The sequence below is a fragment of the Schistocerca nitens genome, chromosome 1 (assembly GCF_023898315.1).
Source record: "Schistocerca nitens isolate TAMUIC-IGC-003100 chromosome 1, iqSchNite1.1, whole genome shotgun sequence".
NCBI classification, from domain to species: domain Eukaryota; kingdom Metazoa; phylum Arthropoda; class Insecta; order Orthoptera; family Acrididae; genus Schistocerca; species Schistocerca nitens.
In genome coordinates this window covers 262,750,587-262,775,490 of record NC_064614.1, presented here as the reverse complement: position 1 = coordinate 262,775,490, position 24,904 = coordinate 262,750,587, and positions in this window count along the sequence as shown.

Sequence of the window (24,904 nt, the reverse complement as noted above, 5' to 3'; positions counted from 1 at the left end):
AGCGATATTTCTGGCATACATGCCGAAGGCGCAAGCTGAAGATCAAGAGACAGAGGAAGTACATGAAGATATTGAAAGGGTAATATAGTGCGTAAAGGGAGATTAAAATCTAATTCTCAAGCGGGACTGAAATGCAGTTGTAGGAGACAGAGTAGAAAAATGGACACGGGAGAATATGGGCTTGCGACAAGGAATAAGGGAGGAGAATGACTAATTGAGTGCTGTAATAAATTTCAGCTAGTAATAACGAATAATCTGTTCAAGAATCACAAGAGGGGTAGATGTGCTTGGAAAAGGCCGGATGGTATGGACGTTTTCAGTTAGATTGCGTCATGGCCAGACAGAGATTCCGAAATCAGATACTTCAGATACTGGATTGTAAGGTGTACCAAGGAGCAGACATAGATTCAGATTACAATGTAGTAGTGATGAAGAGTAGGCTGAAGCTTAAAAGAATAGTCAGGAAGAATCGATACGCAAAGAAATGGGATATGGAAGTACTAAGGAATGACGAGATACACTTGAAGTTCTCTAAGGCTGAAGATACAGCAATAAAGAATAGACCGGTAGGCAGTGCAGTTGAAGAGGAATGGACTTATCTGAAAAGGACAATCACAGAAGTTGGAAAAAAATATAAGTGCAAAGAAGGTAAGTGGGGAGAAGCCGTGGATAACAGAAGAAATATTTCAGTTGATCAATGAATGAAGGAAGTACAAAAATGTTTGGGGAAATTCAGGAATACAGAAATATAAGTCGCTGATGAATGAAATAAATTAGAAGTGCAGGGAAGCTAAGACGAAACGGCTGCATGAAAAATCTGAAGTAATCGAAAAAGGAATTATTCTCGGAAGGACTGACTCAGCATATAGGAAAGTCAGAACAATCTTCGGTGAAATTAAAAGCAAGGGTCGTAACATTAAGAGTGCAACGGGAATTCCACTGTTAAATGCAGAGGAGTGAGTGGATAGGTGGAAAGAGTACATTGAAGTCCTATGTGAGGGGGAAGATTTATGTGACAGAAGAAGACACAGAAGTCGATTTAGAAAATCGAATAATAGAAACAGGGTTTGAAAGAGCGTTGGAGGACTTAAGATAAAATCAAGTAGAAGGGATAAATAACATTCCATCAGAATTTCTAAATTAACTGGGGGAAGTGGCAACGAAACGACTATTCATGTTGTTGTGTAGAATATATGAGTATAGCTATGCACCATCTGTCTTTGGCAAACATATCACCCTCAAAATTACGAAGACTGGAAGAGCTGACAAGTATGAGAATTATCGCACAATCAGCTCAACAGCTAATGCATCCATGTTGCTGAAAAGAAAAATATGCGAAGAATGGAAAAGAAAATTGAAGATGTGTTAGATGACCATCAGTTTGGCTTTAGAAAAGGTAATGGCACTAAAGAGACAATTCAGACGTTACGGTTGATAATGGAAGCAAGACTAAAGAAAAATCAAGACACGTTCATAGAATTTGTTGACCTGGAAAAAGCGTTCCACAATGTAAAATGGTGCTAGTGTTGGAAATTCTGAGAAAAATAGGGGTGAGCTATAGAGGGAGACGGGTAATATACGTTATTTACAAGAGTCAAGAGGGCATGATAACAGTAGACGACCGAGGTAGAAGTGCTCGGATTAAAGAGCGTGTAAGAGAGGGATTTTTCTCTCGCCCCTACTGTTCAATCTGTATGTCGAAGAAGCAATGGTGGAAATACAAAAATAGCTTCAGAAGTGGAATTAACATTAGGGGCGAAAGGATACCAATGATACGATTCGCTGATGAGATTGTTATGCTGAGTGAAAGTGAAGAAGACTTACATGATCTCCTGAATGGAATGAACTGTCTAAAGAATACAGAATATGGATTGAGAGTAAATCGAAGAAAGATGAAAGTAATGAGGAGTAACAGAAATGAGAACAGCGAAAAATTTATCAGGACTCGTGGACACGAAGTACATGTCATTAAGGAATTCTGTTTCGTAGCAACAAAATAACCAAAGATGGACGGAGCAAGGAGGACATGAAAAGCAGACTAGCACTGGCAAAAAGTTCCTTCCTGGCCGAGAGATGTCTACTAGTACCAAACGTAGGCTTTGAGTAATAAATTTCTGAGAGTTTATGTTTGGTGCACTGCATTGTATGGTAGTGAAACAGTGACTGTGGTAAAACCGGAACAGAAGAGAATCGAAGCATTTGAAGTGTGGTGAAAAATATTGAAAATTTGGTGGACTGATAAGATAAGAAATGAGTGGGTACTGTACAGAATCGGAGAGGAAAGGAATATATAGAAAACACTGACAAGGAGACAGGACAGGAAGATATGACATATGTTAAGGCATCAGGGAATGATTTGCACGGTACTAGAGGGAGCGGTAGTCGGTAAAAGCTGTAGAGGAAGACAAAGATTGGAATACATCCAGCAATTAATTAAGGACATATAATGCAAGCGCTACTCTGAGGTGCAGAGGTTGTCACAGGAGAGGAGTTCGTGGCGGGAAGCACCAAACCAATCAGAAGACTGATGACCCAATAAAAATGTATTCAGTTGAATTTATGGCCTTTAGATTTGACTGTTTTACAGTGTAACCAAAGTTCAACGGATTCCATTTAGCACTTGCGTGGATGAACCCACAATTTTCATTATTTAGGGTCAATTGCCACTTTTCGCACCATGTAAATACCTTCTCTAAATTGTTTTGCAATTGTTTTGATCTTCTATGACTTTAATAGACAATAAACGAGAGCATCACCTGCAAAACCTCTAACTCGGCTGCTCAGATTGTCTGCTAAATCATTTACATAGACAAGGAGCAGGAGAGGGCCTATAATACTGCCTTCGGGAACGCCTGAAATATTTTCTTATGTACTCTATGATTTTCCGTCAGTTACTACGAACTGTGACCTCTCTGACAGAAAATAATGAATCCAGTTACATAACTGCGACGATATTCCATAAGCATCCAATTTCACTACAAGTTGCTTATCCGGTACAGTGTCAAAAGCCTTTTGGAAATCTGGAACTAAGGTATGAAATTCATTGTAAAGAGCACTCAACGCTTCATGTGAGCAAAGAGTTAATTGACAAACTGCCTATTGGCTTCTGTCTCGGGTTCTTCGGCCGACGTTCATGTAATGATTTTTCTGACGTTTCGCCAGCACGAGTGGCTGGCATTGTCAAAGCTTCACCCTCCATTGCCGGCAATGGAGGGTGAAGCTTTGACAATGCCAGCCACTCGTGCTGGCGAAACGTCAGAAAAATCATTACATGAACGTCGGCCGAAGAACCCGAGACAGAAGCCAATAGGCAGTTTGTCAACAAGTGGCCACGAAAGCCTTAACAATTTTGTAAAGAGTTAATTGTGTTTCACAAGAACGATATTTTCTAAATCCGTGTCGACTGTGTGTCAATAGACCATTCTTTTCAAGATAATTCATAATGTTCGAACACAACATATGCTTCAAAATCCTGCTGCATATCGACGTTAGTGATACGGGCCGGTGATTTAGCGGATTACTCTTACTACCTTTCTTGAATATTGCTGTGACCTGTGCAACTTTCCCGTCTTTGGGTACGTATCTTTCGTCGAGCGAACGGTTGTATACGATTTTTAAGTCTGGAGCTATTGTATCAGCATACTCTGAAAGGAACCTAACTGGTAGTGAGTCTGGACCGGAAGACTTGCATTTATTAAGTGACTTGAGTTGCTTTACTACTGTGACGGTATCTGTTTCTAAGTTATTCATGCTCTCATCTAATCTTCATTAGAATTCTGGAATATGTACTTCATCTTCTTTGGTGAAGGAATTTCGGAAGGCTGTGTTAAGTAATTCTCTTTGGCAGCATTATCGTTGATAGGCTTTCGATTGCTGTCGCGCAAATAAGGCACTGATTGTGTCTTGCCGCTAGTATACTTTACATACAATATATATTCCAGAATCCTGCTGCATATCGACGTCAACGACATAGGCCTGTAATTTAGTGGATTACTCTTACTACCTTTCTTGAATATTGGTGTGACCAGTGCGACTTTCCAGTCTTTGGGCACGGATCATTCGTCGAGCGAACGGTTGTGTATGGTTGTTAAGTATGGAGCTAATGCATCAGGATACTCCCAAAGGAACCTAATTGGTATACAGTCCGGACCAGAAGACTTCCTTAAGTGATTTAAGTTGCTTCACTACCCCGAGGATATTTACTTCTACGTTACTCATGTTGGCAGCTGTTCTTGATTCGAATTCTGGAATATTTACTTCGTCTTCTTTTGTGAAGTCATTTCGGAAGGCTGTGTTTAGTAACTCTGCTTTGGCAGCACGGTCTTCGATAGTGTCTCCATTGATATCGCGCAGAGAAGGCATTGATTGTTTCTTGCCGCTAACATACTTCACATACGACCAGTATCTCTTTGGATTTTCTACCAGGTTACGAGACAGAGTTTAGTTTTGGGAACTATTATAAGCATTGCGCTTTGAAGTCCGCGCTAAATTTCGAGCTTCAGTGAAAGATCGCCAATCTTGGATATTTTGCTTTCGTTTAAATTTAGCATGCTTTTTTCATAGTTTTTTCAGCAGTGTTCTGACCCGTTTTGTGTACCATGGAGAATTAGCTCTGTCGTTTGTTGATTTATTTGGTATAAATCTCTGAATTGCTGTCAGTAATACTTCTTTGATTTCAAGCCACAACTGGTTTATACTTACATTGCTAATTTTGAAGGAGAGGAGATTGTATCTCAGGAAGACATCAACTGAATTTTTATCTACTTTCTTAATAGGTATATTTTTTGTTTATTTCCGGAGGATTTGGGGGTTACAATATTCATTCTCGCTGCAACAACCCTGTGTTTACTAAGCCCTGTATCCGTTTTGATGCTCGTTATTAACTCAGGATTATTTGTTGCTAAAGGGTCAAGTGTGTTTTCACAACCGTTTACTATTCGCGCGGGCTCATGAACTAACTGCTCGAAATAATTTTCAGAGAAAGCGTTTAGCACAATCTCGGATGGTGTTTTATGCGTAACTCCGCGTTTAAACATGTATTTTCGACAACGTATCGATGGTAAATTAAGGTCACCACCAAGTCTAATTGCATGTGTCGGGTACGTGTTTGAAATTAATCTCATGTTTCCTTTGAACCTTTCAGCAATAGCATCATCTAAGTTGGGAGGTCGGTAAAGGGATCCAGTTATTATTTTATTTCGGTTGCCAACAGTGACCTCTGCCCATCCATACTGTCTCACAGGAACAATCTGCTTCAGTTTGGCTACAATATGAACTACCTGTAACAGGAACAAAGGCGACACCAACAACTGTGTTTAACCTATCCTTTCGGAACACTTGTAGGTTCTTCGAAAAAATTTCGGCTGAATTTATCTGGGGGTTTGGCCAGCTTTTAGTGCCTATAACGATTTGAGCATCAGTGCTTTCTATTAGCGCTTGGAGCTCTGGTATTTTCAAGGCAGCTACGACACTTTACAACTGTTATACCGATGGTTCCTCTTTCAACATTCTTCCTACGTTCGACCTACACCCTTTGAGACTGAAGCCTTTTTTGTATTTCTGCGAGACCCTCTAACTTAAAACATCGCCTAGTCCACGCCACACAGCCCCTGCTACTCATGTATCCGCCTCCTGACCTATTCAGAGGAACCGGAAACCCATCACCCTATGGCGCAAGTCTAGGAATCTGCAGCGTAAACGTTCGCAGAACCGTCTAATACCCCAATTCAGACTCTTCACTTGGCTGTAAATCAAAAGTCCGTAATCGGTTCTGTCGACTATGTGGCAAATGGACAGCTCTGCTTTCATCTCTCAAGCAACTGGCAACCTTTACCACTTCTGATAGCCATCTAGACGCCTCTTAACACTTTAGTGACCAGAGACCGACTGTTAAAATTTCATCCATCACCTCCTAGATGATCGTTCCACACGAATACAGTGCTTCAGAGAAGCCTCTCTTTTCTCGCCACCACACGCATATGAAGGAAATAACTACAGCGCTTTGTATATTTGCATATACAGAAACGCTGCTCGCACCGTCCCATGCACTAAGGAGCAGAGTTGCCACCAAGTTCAAATTTAGTAGTTTCTAAAATATTAAGAGACACTCTAAAATCCAAAACGTGTAGATCAGAAACGTGTGATATAAGTTTAAGTCATCATGAGCTAGCGAAGAGACGAAACAGATCCAATACGAAATCCAAAATAAGTGCAAGTTATCTGATATTCATAATTTGGATTTGCAGCTCCTTGTGCTTAGCGTGTTTGCAGCTAAAATTTAGGATGTGAGTTCACCAGTTATGCAAAACACGTTTAGATGATAGGTTAATTCCCAGCAAACTTTCTCATCAACATCGTTTGGTGCAGATGACAAGTTACCTGTAAAATCATGCAGCTGACAAGCTACCTGATAAATCATGCACACCAAGTGTAAAGGTATTAGCAAAAGGAAACGAACTATTGTCTGAACCAAATACCCACATAATTTTGTAATCATTTAGTAAAAATGTTCTCATTACAGATTAAATAAAACGGAAAACCACTGATGATGTCACAGTGGTGCTGAGACATGTTTGGGTACTGAGAAAAAAACGGTTTTTTGCGTAACTGGCTGACCTCATATCCTACAGAGTCAGCTGAGTCACCCTATGTGGTATCTTATTCCTTCTGTCATGAAATTATGTTAAACTGTGGAGAATGCAATCTACAGTGCCCGAAACCATAGTCACAATCAAAATTCGTAACAAAGTTTGTGGAAATGTCCATTGCCACAGTCTATGTGGAACATCGTTGTCCTGAGCACTTTATCTTTGTACCTATATTTGTATAATATCGTTGAGTGTCTTGTGTGGCGTACCCGCACTCCAAGCGCGTGCTGCTTTGTCGACGCCGTAGAGCTGCTACTGCCACAGCTCTCACAGTGGAGTTGAGACACGATGCGCGATGACGTAGGTCCCCGTTGGTAAACGGGAGACAGAAATGCGAGCTCTTACGATAGATGCTTCTTCTGATTTAATATTGAATGATTCATTGCCCGGATATGCAGTAGTTGTTAAATCCTATCTCATCCGCATCGTACACACCACCAATTGCGAGGAAACATTGTAATTATCAGTTTTCTCGTACGTTGTTGGCTCGTTGCTATGGAGTTGTTGAACCAGTATGAAGCGAGATCCTCAGATACTCTTTGATCACGTCTGAGTGAACCTACGCCGTAATGTTAAAAAGTAAATGTTCAAAAGTTCTCTTTCCAATTACTGAAGTAGGTATTTTTAAATTCAGATTAAAATATACCTGCTGAACAGTCGTTGGTTAACTATCATTGATATTAATCACTTAATAATGGAGTCCACGCTTGATATTTCACTTGGAACGAACAGTTTATTGCTCCTTGGCCACTAAATACTTTGTAACTTTCGCACCACACGCACACGCAGTTGGTTGGTAAAGTCATTTCTATTAAAATTAAGTTTCTTGACAATTACGACAACTTCATTCTTCAGCGTAATTGTATTATCTTCGTGAAGTCGTGTAAGTGTGTCCTACTCGAGACTAATTGAGAGTAGTCCTTTGATACACTATCCACTCTTCTTTTAGTTCCAACTATTTGAAAGTCAAGTCCAACATTCACTAGTTTCGTCAATAAAGTTCAATTAACCCGTTATGCATGGTTAAACGCGTCTGTAAGTTCCTGTCTCTGCTTAGAAAATCAGTTTCCGAAGTTCGTGAATCACGTCACGCAAGAAACACTTCTGAACGCAAAACAATCTCGTCGCGTTCCGTACTCTCAATAACTAAGACAAGAATTGTTGTCGCACGTCTTTACAGGACGAGAGCCAGCAAGGGACTTCTTCTGTGAAAGAGTATTGTAGGCGCATTGAATTTCTTCGTTGCGCTTACAACTCTCTTCCACATAAAACTTATTTCTGACTAACATCACCTTGGACTTAGCTTCAAGATATTAATTGCAATTATCACTTGGATATTTGTCCATTAATTAAATCTGAGGTTTCTTCCTCCTCTTTTCATAACAAAAACTCTCAGTGATGTATAATGTTGTTGTTATCAAAACTTATTGGTGTTAGCTTATCGGCAAAGAAGTCGTATTTGCCAAGATAACTTTTCCCTACTTCATATTATGATATTCTGTCTTAATTGACTTTGAAGGGATCGTTGGGGTGTTATACTTGTTACTATAGTTACGCAAATAAACACTTTGTTAAAGTTATCGGTTTGTACTTCTGTCTTTCTGAACACATTTTCTGGTACTAAAATTGGGGAACTGGGAGCCCGTGGGCTATGATTGGACAATGTTAACAATGCTGCCTTCTTGCCACTGAAGCTGCTGCGACATTAAAAGGTATAATGCAATTGCGCACTGTAGAGTAGGCATTATTGACGTAGCCAACTGCTTTTGCAGCTGAGAAGAAAATAATCAGGCCCATCGGAGCTCGTTGTTGCCTTGTCGATCCAAAAACAGATCATATGTTTTTGTGTGTACAATTTAACACTGCTCGTCGACTGTAGCACGCCGTAGGCACTAGCATCTCTGAGCAGCACGTAGTCAATATTTGCTTACTTGAAACAGTGGAATATTTTGACAGTGCAAGTGCTAAGAACAATAACATCTCTTGAAGATGTTTGAAAAGAAAAGAATCTCGTCAGAGAAGTCTTGCCATGCTGTAGTATCCTCGAAGATATTAAAGATCTCGAGGAACGCATGGAAGAAGAATTGTCACTTCTCTCGGATCTAGTGAAGCAGGGGATACAACACGTCGGCTTTGACCAATGACGTCATACATTAATCATAGATAATAATGTCTTCACTTTTAGCCATTCACAATAAAACAGTTCTGTGTTCCGGATAAGTGCTATCATTGTACATTAAAATAATTGAATTTGATTTTAAAAGAGATCACTACATATTGTCCAAAATATTCTTCTTGTGCATTTATTTAAATAATTGTTTGTTTGCAATTCATTCGGTACTTAATTTCATTCTTAGTGATACTGAGATAATTTGGACTATTAGTTTCTTATTTTAAGACAATTTTTAGTATCTCATTTTCGTTTGTAGGTATGGATTTATCTGTTCCGCTGAATCTGGATGATTTGAGAGTGGCTATGGGTGTGGACATGTTGGCCACGATTTGTTTCTTACAAATGGGTGTTCTCGTTGCCGAGTATGTTTGATGTCGTGAGTGCGGCCAACATACGCGCCTCACAAGTGTATCTCGTCGCCGTACTCACGACTTATTCGCTGGCGCTGCAGCAAAGATAGGTTGTGGCGGTCCATTAGACGAGGGACGTGGTTCGAAAAATCTAAGCTCGCCTTGGGAGACATTATGAAAATCACGTACTGTTGGTGTTTGAGATATCCTCTGTGGCTGTGTGTCCATGAATGTCGTGTCAGTAAGCGTACATTTGTGGATTGCCACTCTTTTTGTAGGGAAGTTTGTGGGGAATACATGAAATATAGGGGGCCGTTGGGTGGTGGGTGGCGGTGGGGGGGGGGGGGTTTATGGTCGAAATTGACAAGTCACATTTTCGCAAAAGGAAGAACAACAGGAGGGAACATCTGGTTGGATTTGGGTTTGGGGGGCTGTAGTTTCAGGTCAAGAGTGTGATGATGTAGTGTTTAAAGTAGTACACAATCCAAGGAAGGAAGTTTTGGTCAGCTTGATTGAAGATCACGTTGACGAGGGTTCCATTTGAAACGTCCCCTTTGAACAATTCTACATGACTGTGCTTAAACTGACACACAATATTTTTAGCGCAACGCAATCTGACTTTCAAAAATTCCTACAAAAGAATGGCCCTGACTAACATTAACCTATACCTTTCACAAATCACTTACCTCACCAAAAATCTTCGTTACTCGAACTACTGCAATACAGCGAGCGCCACTACTGCCAGCTAAATAAAAGATTCAAACTACTGAAGGCACTAACTACTGATAGGCATAGTTAGCAAATGAAAGATTTTGATAGAGAAAAAACAATGTATTTACCTTAATAGTCATCAAAAGTCATAATATATGTAAGAGTTCATAACATCCATTCTTACAAATATCAAAACTCCGCCATTTCTCTCCCCACATCCACCACTGCTGGCGGCTCACCTCCAACTGCGCAACGCTACGCGCTGTTCACATCCAGCTGCCGCTGCCCAACACTACAATGGCAGACAACAATGCAAACAAGCCACAGACTGCACACAGCACAGCCAGTGATTTTCATACAGAGCGCTAAGTAACGTTGCCAATAAGAAAACATAAACCGCCTACTTACATAGCCCCCATGCTTCCCACAAAAAATTTTCCAAATTGTTTTGGGCAGTGGCCAATAATGATTTGATAAAATTTTCCATAATTACAATAAAAAAGAAATCAAATGCACACACTTATTGATACAATGTTGGTCAAAAGCTAAAATTTTCTCGCAGTCCATAAAGACAGTCCTGATCGTTCATCACGGTAAATTAGCAGTGTTTTTCTCAAAGTCTGAGCAGTAGAAAAAAATGCACATGGAAGTAGTGGATTTCCATGCAGTCTTGAAGAAGTAGTGTTGTCCTTCCAACGAAAAGACAGTGCTGACTCTTGACATGCAGACCGGTAATGGGCCACAACAGAGCAAACCCACAGCAGAGTCAGTCGAAGTTTTGAAGAATATTGGTAGGTAGGTCATCACAGAGTAGACCCAGTATAGTCTTGGTAGAGAGTATGGTATTGGTGGGCCACCAGAGGTGCAGACCCATTGCAGTCCTTGTAGAAATAATGGTATTGGTGGGCCATCAAATACGCAGACCCACTGTAGTCCTTGTAGAGACGGCCAGCAGCCATCTGTTGCGACTGTGCAGGTGCACAATCACCATCAAAGAGTCTTGTGGAGAATATAGCAAGTCCATAAACCACCACTTGTGCACTCACAAAGTTTTTTCTAATTGTCCTTAGAACCAGCAATGCTGTTAACGAGTCCCTTGCTGAATTATTAACACACGTGCAAACACTATCAGTCCCTACTTCTCACATATTGTCCATATACTATGACCAACAGAAACGTGTGCAGTGAAATGTAACTTACAAGTTACTTAATTTGATGAACTGGTGTCAATTACAATTTTATAACATGAGAATACAATTACAAAGGTATAAAATACATCATTAAATAACATAAAAATACAGATAACATTTGTAGTAAAACAGGCTTTACAAAAGAATAGAAATAGACATATATATCAGTGAGACAGGAATTATAAGTACCTACATAAAAGATCAGAATAACTTTCGAAACATCAACTTCACACATGTGCATTAAAACAAAACAGAATAAATAATGTCTAAGCATATTTACAAGGTAAATAAGATATTATTAATGCCAATTATATTTGAGGATAACAGTATTCCTCATCATAGTGAATGTAGCTTAGTATTAGAAGAAGACAAAATTCTATGAAACTACACAGAGACAGGAAGAAAACAAATACACAAGGGTACACAAACCCATAGTGGGATAACACAAAAGGGAAGGACAGGGTTTGTTTTCAGTGTAACATTTGGTACTGCAGTCCAACCCAAAACTTCATTCCATAGATATTTCGTCTTATTTCAACATTTGTTTCCACCAAAAAAATCCTATTCAAGCATGCTTTCTGTATTTATATCTTCACATATTTCTTACCTCATTATTTATTTTCCATTATCTTACTTCATCATTTATTTCCAAGAAAATCCTACCTAAACCTGTTGTCCCTAAACCCTACTTTTTTTGGTTCATATCCTCTTTCAAAATACTTTTTTTTGGCCAAACCATTTTCTTACAGCTTCTCAATGCATCTCATCCAATTCATCACAACTTGTTCTCTTATATGGCCTACCCCATCTTAAGCTAACTTAAATCTACTGAGCCCAGATGCTAAACTAAGGGACGAGGCAATGCAGCAGTACAAAACAATTAACACAACCAGCAATGACAAAAAAAATGGAAATTGGCCAAGCAATTGCAATATTACAACTATTATAAGGCACTGTGCAGCAAACAAGAAAAATAAATCCGTAGTAAAACTGGCTTAACAGCGTAATACAAAGTCAAATTCAGTAACACTATGCTTGGCAAACAGCAGCAGCAATGAAATAACTTATATCTAAACATGACATAGCTCAAGCAGAAAAAAATATTACACTAAAGACAACAATGCAGACAAGGGAAATGTATATTCACATCATAATGTCTATGTAATTAAAGTGGTGCACCACAACTTACTCTACCATAAAAATTACAAAGTACTTGAAAAGAAAATTATATATGCAGTTACTGTTATTAGTCCCTTCTTATTGTTCTTTCCATTCCAAGAGCTCCTTTTTCGAAGAATGTGGATCATAAAGTAATTATTTAATAGATCTGTTGACAGAAAGTGTTCACATTAGCAAATGCATTTAATTTTATTTTATGAAACCAATGCTGCAAGACAGCTGGAAACCAGATATCAAATGAAATAAGCAATTACACAAACCAAAGCATAAAAATATCATTCAATAGTCATGTGACATTTCATAAGTTAATAGAAATTCTCTCAACTCTCGTAGAAAGACGCTTGTCGTAATCAGGTGTGCAGATGTAAAAATATTTCTCGTCATTTCATTAGGCATTTCAGTAAATATCATAAATTAAGAGCTCCACAGTGTTATCATATGTTTTCAAGTTTGGGTGTGTCGTATTTGCGATGCTCTCTACAAAGAAATGTCAATAGGGAGGATAATGGCCTCCCCCCCTTTTTTTTACCTGTGCCTCTGAAAGGCACTCACTAATGACTTCTTTCCAGGCGACCATCGCCCATCTGGGTGCCCACGACGCATTACGTGCAGGTGGTCACTTAACTTTCTTACGGAAATATTTACGACAGCAGTTTCCGCTACAGTGACAGTCTCATATAAAAATATTTCACAGGTCAAGAATTAGCGTTACAAGTGTGTAGAAACAAAATCCTATTGATATAACAGAGTCCAAAAAATTTTCGTCGGCATTGTAATACATTCACGCATTTACATACATTTCATAACTCTTAAAGTACGATTCTTGGTTTCCAACATTCTTTTTCACAAGTCAGAGTCTCTAACCACTATTCATTACTCCTTACCTTATTACACATATACATATTCGTCGACACTTCTTCAATATTTCATCATAAGAAATATGTAGCATAATCAGATTCCTCATATACGGTAGCATCATCTTATTGATCATAAACATACCTCAGCAGCATAATACACATCGTCGTTGTAATAATAACATCATAACACCTCAGTCAAATCTTGAAAGCGTCGTAGCTTACTGCAATAACTTCAAAACCTAAAAAAATTCTCTGCTCATTTCAATAGTGTCGTCTATCTCAAACGTACTTTAAAAATCATGATCCCATACCAAATACATTATTCAGAGCTCTCATAGTATCACAATGGTTCCTAAAAAATACGAACAGTTCACAAAGTATAGACAAAATACAATTTCGTAAGTATGAAATTATCCAACTGTGTAATTGCGTAAACATTTGTCACTGATGTAGTAAAAAAATGTTTGTTTCTCTGTTAAATGATCAGATAGCTGTGTAATTCTGTGTTGGAGAAATATGGTACCAATGTGTGAAGTTGTATAAGCAAATACCATATTAGCTAGGGTTCCTTGTGCTTGCCAAACACATGGTACACAAAGTGAGCGTGTACCCCCCTGAGGATTAATGTAATTATACCCTCAGGTGTTACAGATTACAGCAGTGGAATGAAATGTATCACGGAAAACCTTTGTATCATTGTACTTGAAATATCTTTAAAAATAAATGATTTAAGTGCAAAATTAATCACTCAAATACGTGTCCTGTAGCGCTGAATGTGCGTCTTGTTGCAACATAATCTCTGTGGAAGTGTCGTAGTCATCGTCCTCCGAAAGCTAAGTTCTGCAGAAGTCAATGTACTTACCTCATCATAAACGAAAGTGAAATGCTTTCCGTATGGATACCGTAGTTATTACGTACCTTACCGTGATCAAGAAAGTACTATAATGTAACGTATTGTTGTGCTACGAAAAAGGCTGTCTCATTGTAGCTATACCACAAAAGTTACTACTAAAACATGTTTTACTTTCCAGAACAATACAGAAAAACTGTGCTGAAATAAAACAGAAACACTGCAAAAGCAACATTGTATATTGTCACTCATTAGTAGCGTCGTCATAAAATCGTGTAGCTGTCACATAAACTAACCACTGTGTCATCTGGTATCTCACAGAAAGTACTTTAAATCCAGAATGTATTTTCAAGTAAACCAAAATGTTGCATTAAAATCTCATTAGCAGTACTGGTAAATGTTCTAAGTATGTAAGCCTTATAGTCGTTACGTAATCGTGCAACTAACAAGCAAGAATGTACACACACAATAACACTGTGACGTCTGTTCACTATAACAATGCATTCGTAATTTCTGTTTAAATAAGTTCTCTTGGTTCTTGATTGGATATTTAACTTCAAACATTGTTGCATGGTAACAGTTTCTAAGTCTGACAATGCATACTAGAAATGTGAAGTGAAGAGTTTTATGGCAAAGACAAAGTTAAAAAGCAGATTATCTTTCAATAAACGGTTTTACATGTGAAATGTGGTATAAACCTTTACTCTTCCTAGTATGCAGAGTTTCAACTTCAACGCAATTATCATGTGGTATACGTCGGATTCTGTAAGGTCCATTGTAAACTAGAAAGAATTTGTGACTCAAGTGTTTCTTCTTATGTGACAATGAATGAGCTTTAATGAGAATTTTCTGACCAATAATAATTTCTTTGCATTTGCTTTACCGTGTAGTTTACTCCTTTTGTCTGCTGCAGATTTTATATTTTTAAGAGCCAAGTCAATTATGTCTTTGTGTCGAAGTTTACGTGTATTCGGGAAAGGTACAAGCTCTCTGATTCTGTTCGGTGGTTCTTCATTCTTCAGTACAAGAGTAGGTGGTAAAGCAGTGGAGTCATGAGGCATTTCATTCAGCACGTTTTGAAATAAGTGTAAATATCTGTCCCAATGCTGATGCTTTCTGTGACAGTAAAGTCTGCAAAGCTTATTGATTTCTTTCATAATCCGTTCGGAGGGGTTACAATGTGGTGAGTACAATGAAATAAAAACAGGTTTGATTTTATGATTCCGAAGGATGCGTGACCAAACAGCAGATCTGAATTGCGGTCCGTTATCTGAAATGACTTTACTAACGTGTCCAAATTCACGTAAGAAATTTTTAACAAAGGCGTTGGATACAGACCGTCCAGTGGCTTTACGTAACGGAGTGAAAGAAACAAATTTTGAAGTAAGTTCAACAGCGCCTAGAACGTACGAAAATCCATTAGATGTTCTGACAAGCGGTCCCAAGAGATCAACAGCAGCAAATTCTTTTAATTTAGAAGGAATGATAGGAAACAGCGGAGCATGATGGGAGATAATAGATGGTTTCGCCTTTTGACAAAGTTTACAAATAGCCAAGATTCTTCGAATTCTCTTTTCCATTTTGTTAAAATAATGATAACATTTTCGTGGGCTAAAATATGCATAGCTGAAATGAATGTACCAAATGAGCTTATTAACAAAATCGTCAGGAATGCAAAGTACCCATAGCTTGTCATCAACAGTGCAGCGTTTGAACAGTATGTTGTTTCTAACCAGATAGTAATGCCGAATCTGTGTGTGTGTCTTTTCATGCCATTTGCTCTTGATGTCTTTCCAAATCAGATCTTTATCTTGTTCATGAGCAATGTCCTTTAAAGATGTGGTGATGAAGTTTTCAAAGGCGACTTTCTGAATGTAAAGAATACTGAAATTTTTCTCGAGGTTGCCTTCTGTGTTACTTTTCTCAAGCCCAGCCGGTGCGCGTGACAGTGCGTCCGCAACAATGTTCTCCTTGCCGGGAATGTAGACTATTGTGAAGTGGAATTCTTGCAGAAACAATGCCCAACGTTTTAACCTGTCATGATTTAATTTTGAAGACATAAGAAATTGTAATGCACGATGATCACTGTATACTTTTACATGCTTACCAGAAAGAAAGAAACGGAATTTGTTAAATGCCCAAACGATAGCTAAAGCTTCTAATTCAGTAACGGAATAATTTTTATCAGATTTTGTTAGCACTCGGCTAGCAAAAGCAATGGTTTTCTGAACGGTAGTGTCATTTTCTATGGCTTCCTGAAATAAATGGGCACCAAGACCGACTTTAGAAGAATCCGTGCTAAGGCAGAAATCTTGTCACAGATCTGGATGAGCTAGTATTGGCGAGTTAAGTAACGCTTGAATTCCAACTGTGATTCTTCGTCCCAGTTCCAAATAGTATTTTTTCCAGTGAGAGAACAAAGTTTTGGTGTAACAAGAATTTACATATGCAGAAAACGACGGTAAAAATTTACGAGACCTAGAAAACTGCGGACTTGTTTTTTTGTGGATGGAACTGGAATGGCTCTGATTGCTTCTAACTTTTCAGGATCCGGCTGAATGCCTTCAGAAGAAATAATATGTCCCAAAAACCTCACCTTTGACCTACCGAATTCAGACTTTTCCAAGTTAACTGTAATTCCAGATTCTGCAAAAATACGTAACAAACTGTTGAGGATGCGATTATGTTGTTCCCATGAAGCTTCTGCTATTAGAATATCGTCCACATATAAGGTGATGTGACGTTTTAAGAACTCAGGTAATATGGAATTTAGCCCGCGAATGAATGCTGCCGAAGAAATGTTCAAACCAAAAGGATGTTTCCGAAACTGTTAACAAACGCCGAAACAAAGGAAAGCTGTGTATTTTCTACATTCTGGATGAAGTTCGATGTGATAAAAACTGGATCTGAGATCAATGGAAGACAACACTATTACACCATTAAAATTTTGAAGAAGTTCTTCCAACGTTTGCGGCCTGTCTGTTTCAGGAATAATGATAGTATTGATTTGTCTCGAATCTAAGACAAGCCTGATCGATCCATTTTTTTCTCAACGACATGTAATGGATTGTTGTATGAGCTTACTGCAGGCTCAATAATGCCCTCGTCAAGCATAGATTGTATTTCTGTTCTAACACGGTCCCTATAATTTGCTGGAATTATGTATGGTCTAACACAAAATTTAGTATGCTCACGAACACGAAATTGGTATTGAAATCCCTTGATTGTTCCTGTTTTGTGAGTAAAAACTGTGGAATGGGCTTGTAAAATCTCAAAAAGGTCCTGCCTATCAGTGTCATTACAATTCTCAATTATTTGAATTTTATTCTGAATTAACTAATTAGTATCAAATGTGTCGTCGATATCATCCCTGTCAGTACTTGCAGAGTGATTGTTAGTGTCTAGTTCTGTAGAAAATTCCGAACTGTTGTCTAACACAAGGTAAAGCCGATTAATTTCCTCGTCATGGTTTGAGAGCCAATCTTCAAATTTCAAAGCTATTGACTTACCTTCTTTCTCTAAACTTATTTCAGCATCGTGAAAGTTTAAGATTGCTTTGTATTCACTCAAAAAGTCTACTCCCAGTATAATTTCCGTCGACAATAATGGAACAATAAGAAAGTTCATAGAGAAGCTGTGGCTTTGACAAAAGAATTCTAAGTTGGTTTTTCCAACGATTGCACCTTGTAATTTAATCTTACGTAACGGATGTGTGGGGCAATCGTTCGATTTGTTGCATTTGCTAAAGACTGTTTCACTAATTACTGAAATGGGACTGCCAGAGTCAAGTACTGCAGTAAATTTTACGTCATTTACTGTAATGTGAATCACAGGATATGCAATGTTGTTATGTTTTACGTCGTGTTCCTGGAGTAAGATGTCCCTAATGTCTTCCATTTTTACGTAATTACTAGCTACGGCAGCTGCGTCGTCAGTTTCATATGTACGTTTTGTGGCTGCCAGCGGTATGAGTCATTGCCTACTGTCTCTTTGTTGGCGCGCGTCGTTATTGGGATTTGGAGACCTAACTTCTACAAATTCACCTTGTCGAGAGGGCCCTGCTCTGTTTGAATCCCGCCAGTTCTGATGCAATTCAGGTCTGTCGTTAAGATCATATCGTGTGTCGTCATGTCGGTAGATTCCATAGTTTCTTTCTTGTCGGTCACATGGTGGAGAATTTCTCCCTGAATCGTAACTGCGCGGTGGACCGTTGCGTCTAAAGTTATTCTGTCTCCCCTGATAATATTTATTTTGGTTCCTATATTGTCTGTTTCTCTGATTGTCTCTGTGATAGTCATTACCGTGGAGAGGTGATCTTTCCCTGTAATTATTACTACTCTGCCAACGGTTGTCATACGGGTGGTGTCTGTTTTGGTCACGATTTACGTTGTAAGAATAGCCTTGTCGTGTATTACTTCTGTCATCGCGGAATTGTGACAGATGTGACCTGTAATTGTTGTGCTCCTGTTTTCGCGTTCCGTTATTGTCAGTGTCAATTTCCAGTTCTTGTAACAGTTCCTGAAAAGCTTCAATGTCGTCTTTGCAACGTCCTGCTAAAATAAAATGTCGTAAATGTTCAGGCAGTTTGATTAAGCAAATGCGGATGAGTTCTGAGGGGCTGTATGGGTTTGAAAGATAGTGATTCTTATGCAACATGTCTTCAAAATATTTCATAAGACTGGAAAATTCAGATTGTTCGAAACGTTTCATCATTATGATGCTATGTTTTACTCGGTCTTGTGTAGCTTGAGACCAATACGCTGAGAGGAAGGCATGATAAAATTCTCCTTCACTGTGGCAATCGTGAATGACCGATCGCATTCTTACAGCTGGTTCATTCTCCAAGTAGCCACACATAAATTCTAACCTGTGCTCCAATGACCAGTTGGGAGGAAAGCAATGAGAGAATTGATGGAGCCACGCTTGTGGATGAATGTCGTTGGCAGAATTCTTAAACGTTTTGAATTTACGTGTAGTAATGAACAGCTTATAGTCAAAATCATCATGTCGGCGAGTCGCATGTCGGTCATTGTTACGTCGTTTCGGCGGTTCCATCTCAAAATTCGGTGTGCCTTGCCAATTTCTTTCATAATTTCCGAAGTGTCCTGTGTTATTATTTTGTGGCTGTTCCGTATTTCTAAGTCCCTCTTCCCGTGGTGGAGCGCGAGTGTCCTCTGAAATACGTAATTCTTGTATTAACTGTGTCAGCTGATCTTGTACTTCCCGGATTTCTCTTTGGTGTTGCGTATTAATTTGATTCTGATTTTGTTTGAATTTCCTAACTTGTTCGCACTCTTCTGTGTCATTAAAGACTACCGGTTTTGTGTCATTCAGATTATCATCTACCTTCGTAGATAAATTATTTAGCTGATCCGAAAGTTCAACTACTTTCTCTGATAATGAACTAATTTCCTCCATGTGTCTTTCTACTGTGTCCTTTAAGTTTTCCTGAGTTTTTGCAAGTTGCGTAACCGAATCGGTAGATGCAACTGAGTGAATTTTAGCTTGCAAGGTCTCATGATTTTCATGAACAATAATTTGCAGTTCTTTTATGGCCGCTTCGTGATTCTGTAATGCATTTTGATGCCGCGAAAAGATAGGTTGAAAATTCTCACAAATTTGTGTTTTTACGTCGTTACAGACTTTTTGGCATTTCGATTCGATTTTATGTAACTCAGTAGTTAAATCTTCACGTGTTTGTTCAAGCGTGGTGTGAAGATTTTGTTCCATTGCGTCTAACTGTTGCTGTGTTTGTCTCTGGTGTTGTTCCATTGTGTCTAACTTTTGAAGATTTTGTTCCATTGTGTCTAACTTTTGAAGATTTTGTTCCACTGTGTCTAACTGTTGCTGTGTTTGTCTCTGGTGTTGTTCCATTGTGTCTAACTTTTGAAGCCTTTGTCCCATTTGTTGCATTAACTGTAATAACAGTGCACTGGTGTCTGAAACATCTTCCTCAGTGCTTTTCGGCAGTGAATTTGCACCGGCAACATTCACATTTTGACAAGCGGAAAATGTGTCTTGACTCATTTGAGAAAACGGTGAGAACCCAAAACCTGAGTCTACAGTATTTGCAATATTGTGTTCTGTCATTCCCGATTCCTGAGGCGAGCTGTTGTCGACCGATCGATCGATAATGCTTCCCTGTTCACTACCTGTTTCACTGTCTACGCCATTATTTGACGCCCGCTCCATTTCCCTATGCACAGTTACCAAATTACTACTTTGAATATTAGTTAATTTATTACATGGTGGCACTAACACACTGCTTTCGTCTTCACTGTCATTTCTCAGTTTAGTTTGGAGCCTAGTATTACGTTTTTCACACGCCATTATTGTCACAATATTTCACACGACTACACAGAAAACCACAATTTGAAGAGCAAAAATAAGAGAACACATTAACATAGCACTGAGAATAATATCTAGTTAATTGCAGATGCGAAATACTTGGTGCAAATCTACATGCGTGCCACACCTGTTTTACTGTACAACAATGAAAGACTGCAACTACAAAGGAAATTCTTTCTATAATTACGCGCTAGCAATAAACAATAGCTACACTAATTACACAAACTACAAGAAAAAAATCAGAAGATTCCAGTGAGGTATCCTAGGCTAGGGGTCGACATATGAAACGTCCCCTTTGAACCATTATACAAGACTGTGCTTAAACTGACACACAATATTTTTAGCGCAACGCAATCTGACTTTCAAAAATTCCCACAAAAGAATGGCCCTAACTAACATTAACCTATACCTTTCACAAATCACTTACCTCACCAAAAATCTTCGTTACTCGAACTACTGCAATACAGCGAGCGCCACTACCGCCAGCTAAATAAAAGATTCAAACTACTGAAGGCACTAACTACTGATAGGCATAGTTAGCAAATGAAAGATTTTGATAGAGAAAAAACAATGTATTTACCTTAATAGTCATCAAAAGTCATAATATATGTAAGAGTTCATAACATCCATTCTTACAAATATCAAAACTCCGCCATTTCTCTCCCCACATCCACCACTGCTGGCGGCTCACCTCCAACTGCGCAACGCTACGCGCTGTTCACACTACAATGGCAGACAACAATGCAAACTAGCCACAGACTGCACACAGCACAGCCAGTGATTTTCATACAGAGCGCTGCGTAACGTTGCCAATAAGAAAACATAAACAGCCTACTTACACATTGTAATTTTTAGCTGATTTTTCTTCATACAGGGATTTAGGGGAAAGGGATTATCAGCATTGCGTAGTTCATCACAATATTGAGTTCATATCATTATCCACAGCGGTTTGCACAAATGGCATAGAGGGTTATTGGTCAACTGTGAAATCTCTCGTAGGGAAGGGGAAACGCCGGATTTCCACACTTCAAAGTCACGTAGACGAATTTTAGTGGAGACGTAGTATTCCCCAAACATATTGCCCGTTTAAATGTTTTGTTAAACGTGTTGGGTAAATGTACCGTCCAAAATATGTTAGATAATTAGGTTGGGGGGGGGGGGGAGTGGATGGTGAATGTGTGTGTGTCTGCGTGTATGGTGTGTGTGTGTGTGTGTGTGTGTGTGTGTGTGTGTTTGTGTGTATCTGTGAGTGATTTCGTAATGTTTTGTCTGTAACATATGTGGGTATATGAATTTTGTTGATGTCTTTCTAGGCGATCTTCGGTTCTTTTAAGAAGTTGCCGTGTGATAAGTTCAGTTTTCCATTTTTTTTCTTTTACTGCATTTGACTTTTTTGACGTATTTCCTTGTTGTATTACACCATTACGTATGTTTTTGTGTACTCCAGTACGTAATAGAAATTTCGCAGCAGTAGTTCTTCTTTCATTTCCCAGCACTAGTATCAGTACAGATTTTTTCGAATCTGTACTAGCAATATTAGAGGCGAAACGCCTGACACAACTAAATTTGGATCCCGGCCTTCACTTGGCCTTTACACTGACACTACCTTTTCGAAAAGAACGACATATGTAACATTGATGAGATTTACCTATATATGACAACTGGAGAGCAGAATACAAATGTTGTGCATAGCTATATAGCTCAGCTTATAACACTGCAACTGGATTTTACGTAGCTTATGTAATAAAATGCCAAGTTTGGTTTATTACGTACTATGCTCCAACAGAACAAATCAGACCTGTCACGGAAAAGCCATGTATAACACTCCTGTCTGGTACTGCTATACTATAACCTTAAAGTTAGAGGCAGGTCGTGAAATAAAACTATCTTGTTAAAGCAATTACGGTATAAAGCAACAGAGCAGTGTTACCCTCTGAGAGGAATTTTGTTGTGTTGGCCGTGTTGTACCTAACGGAGGTGGCTTATCGGAAATGAAAGTCAGAATTACGTCAATATTTGAACAGTACAAAAATATTTTACCTATCTACACTGTTAAAAGAACAAGGAAAACGGTCGCCAGCCTAATTAGGGAGAATGATTGACATTCTTGTTCAAGAAATCAAGTATGAGTAACTTTAATGGACAAACGCAATCTATATTTTGCCACACACGAGTGCAATGAACTCTGACACCTGCATATGTTCACGGTTAAGATTGGAAGCTGACAGAACAGGACAGACTATTTGTATAAATATAACAGATAACGAAACACACTATTACTTTCCGGGCTTATTCAAACTAAATGGTGTTTATAACGTTACTATTAATATTCACTTCAGAATCATTAATAGGACATAGGTTAAGTATTATTTTTCAAACACTTTCCTAATTGACATAGAATTATAAATGCTGTTCACTGCAAAATTATGAGCTGGTAACAGGTTAAGTCTCTCTCAGTTAAATACTTTACTATTTAAAATGAAACTTGATTGGAATTCACTAACAGGTTACTTCTGTCTTTTGAATAAAGAAATTATTGTTTTCATAAATAGTGGTAAAGGATAACCTGTGGATCTTATTACACTATTAATATGCACTTTCAGTACCCGAAAGAAACAAGTGCTTAGCAAGCTAATATAACTTTGCACAACTGCAATTCACGACTTTTGCTGCAGTGAGACACAATGTTGACAAATTTACAAGAAACTGACTCACCTTTTAAAATTTACTACAGGTAACACTATGATCATTAACTAAGCAAAACTTTATAAGCCTCAGTTTTAAGAACTTTTAACTTTTAAAAGAAACAGCAAATCGTCTTTATTACCACAGCCTTCTATTTTCAAGTAAATGATTAAATAGGTGACTTTGAAACATCACAAAAGTACATTTACTACCTCCCACAATTTCACTAAATCCACAGAAAATCTGAATATTCCCTTCTTATCAAAGGTCAAACAACATTACGTAATTAACTGTCTGACTTTGAGGCTTTTATTTTTTCCACAAAATAGGACACTCGGCTATCATAGTTCAAATGGAGAGGAACCTGAGAGGTGTTGTGATAGGGAAAAAATCAAGGTAGGTACATGAATTCAGTTATAAGTTACCTTATATTTGTGCACACTAAATCGCCCAATAAGCTGATCCTTCACTGTACATTATTATAGTAGTCCTTTACAGTGATTGCGCAATGTGGTGACAACTGCATGTTGGTAGGCGGATTTGCAGACAGAATTGCTGGACTCTGGCCCTTCTTGGTGGCGATGATGGATACCAATTCCAGAATCGTTCCAGCTATTTATCCATCCATCTGAGGCATTGGATAGTGGCAGAAAAAGCCTCTCTCGGAACCAGCACAATATACAACTCTTACATTGCAGTGCACAGTTTGGTATCTCGTCCCCGACCGACTCTTGGTTCCACCTTTTCTACCTAGCCAACCACAATTTGCGCGCACTACACAGTTCCGTTCCCGAGGGGAACCACACTATCTCTTACATACAGAATAACTAAGAATCCTAAGTGAAGGTCAGCAGTTTACATAACAGCATCAAATGCATTAAATAAAACAGAACATTTGCACACATTTACGTTTCTACAAAAAATTATTCACACAGAAATTACAATTATATACAGTAAGTTTTGTTCCCTCTAATTGAAATAAATGGCTCTGAGCACTATGGGACTCAACTGCTGAGGTCATTAGTCCCCTATAACTTAGAACTAGTTAAACCTAACTAACCTAAGGACATCACAAACATCCATGCCCGAGGCAGGATTCGAACCTGCGACCGTAGCGGTCTTGCGGTTCCAGACTGCAGCGCCTTTAACCGCACGGCCACTTCGGCCGGCCCTCTAATTGAGACAAAGAATTTAAATGACAGATATACTACATTGCATAGAATCAAACCATGACATCCAAAGTTATTACAAAGAAAGGAATATACAATTTTGTGTTATCGATTAAATCAAACATATTTAGAGAAGCTCAACGATGTATCATTAAATGCAACAAAAGCAAAATAAATCAGTAGAGCACTAGAGTTATGGTGGTACAAGCTAAAGAATGGGATACTATTGTCACTGCTGTGATCAAAACTCTCAATCGATAGTATTAGCATCGAAGGCGAAAAAGAAAAGAAACCTGTACCCCACAGTGAAGTAAGGGATAAAAATTGGCCGGCCGAAGTGGCCGTGCGGTTCTAGGCGCTCCAGTCTGGAACCGAGCATCCGCTACGGTCGCAGGTTCGAATCCTGTCTCGGGCATGGATGTGTGTGATGTCCTTAGGTTAGTTAGGTTTAATTAGTTCTAAGTTCTAGACGACTTATGACCTCAGAAGTTAAGTCGCATAGTGCTCAGAGTCATTTGATCCATTTTGATAAAAATTGTGTATGTGTCGTCTTATTGCCTCTTCGCGTGGTTCAACTGAGGTACAGGTTGCAATGTAACGTTCGTATATTTCCACGTTTTCGTTGGCAGTGTCCATATATATAGGTCAACGGAAGTATGGGATACAAATATTATGTACGTAGCTCCTTCTGCCTTCGGTAGTACTACTATCTACATAAGAACAGCCTATTAGTGGTAGCGGAGGC